Below are 1,372 nucleotides of genomic sequence, written 5' to 3'. Positions count from 1 at the left end.
GCTCATTTGCATGTCATTTCCCAGAATCCCTTGCTGCAGTGGAAGTGCTGTATGCTGGGTGATAATGGGGAAAGGCGGGGTTGCAGACCTGCCTAAGACATGCAGATGAGCATACAGCTATATTTGCATATTTGCTTTCCTGTGGAGGGTTTTTGTCACTTTTTTTACTCACCATAACTTAACTCAGTATATATATATATATTATATATATATATATATATATATATATATGCAAATATAACTGTATGCTTATCTGCATGTCTTAGGCAGGTCTGCAACCCCGCCTTTCCCCATTATCACCCCTACCCCGCTCCACCTTCGGGGAGCCCTGGGCACGCGCGCCATGCACGCACGCACCCTTTGCAGCGTGACCACGCATCAGTGACGCGCGGCACACTGCGTAAAAAAAAAAAAACTTGGGTAACCAGATGTCCCGGTTTAGCCGGGACAGTCCCGGTTTAGCCGGGACAGTCCCGGTTTAGCGAGATTAGAGATAGAGAGAATGTGGGGGTTCTGAGGTTAGAGCTTGCTGGGAATGTGTGTTTATTAATTATCCTAAACTGAGCATTACAATTTCTCTCATTTCCATCTTGTATATCGTATGTTTCGTGGGGCAGGGACATTTCCTCCTTCAGCATCAGAATATCCACTTGGCAAGGTTTGCGGTATGGGCTCATTTCCATACAAATATGCGGTGGAATATGTTGGCAACCTTTTAAATAAATGATCGTATAATACAAATGAGCATCCATAGATCTATACAGGAAGCAAATAAGCACTATAAATGCGGCACAGAAATGGTATATCAATACGGAGGAAAACACAAGTCTGTCGATTTGCATGTTACGTCCCCATGCTGTTGTGAGCGTCTGTGCTCCGCGATACCAGCACCACTACCTGTGGTTGTCCAGCTGTCCTCGCTTGGTTGGGCATTTTATTTGCTACAAAACTATGGTGTCCATTTCCCTTGGACTGCTTGAGGCAATTTCTATCCCGCTGACTGAGTACAATTACTCCGGATCACCAAGAAGCACGTCGGCTCTCCATGCAGCACCATGAGATGATTGCAGGAGATCACCACCACCATCGTGAGAAATTATATCTCTCACATGCGCTTGTTCATGTGCCTGTTTAGAAGGCTTTTAACTGTGATAATAAATTTCAACACAGATTTATTCAATGTGGCACACGCTTGTCTTCTATTCTTTCTCTTAGATAGCTGTGGATGTGTTTCATCCCATCAGAAGCTACGGGCCTTGTCACTGCACTTATTATATTTATGAGTGTAGCACCTATTCCCCCCTGCTACTGGAGATCTGGCTACTGCATGGGTGTACTCTGGTGCTGTGAGCTCACTGGGTCTTACAGGAGG

This window comes from Ascaphus truei, unplaced genomic scaffold (genome assembly GCF_040206685.1).
Source record: "Ascaphus truei isolate aAscTru1 unplaced genomic scaffold, aAscTru1.hap1 HAP1_SCAFFOLD_404, whole genome shotgun sequence".
In the NCBI taxonomy this organism is placed as follows: Eukaryota; Metazoa; Chordata; class Amphibia; order Anura; family Ascaphidae; genus Ascaphus; species Ascaphus truei.
Note: the sequence above shows the minus strand (reverse complement) of the source record.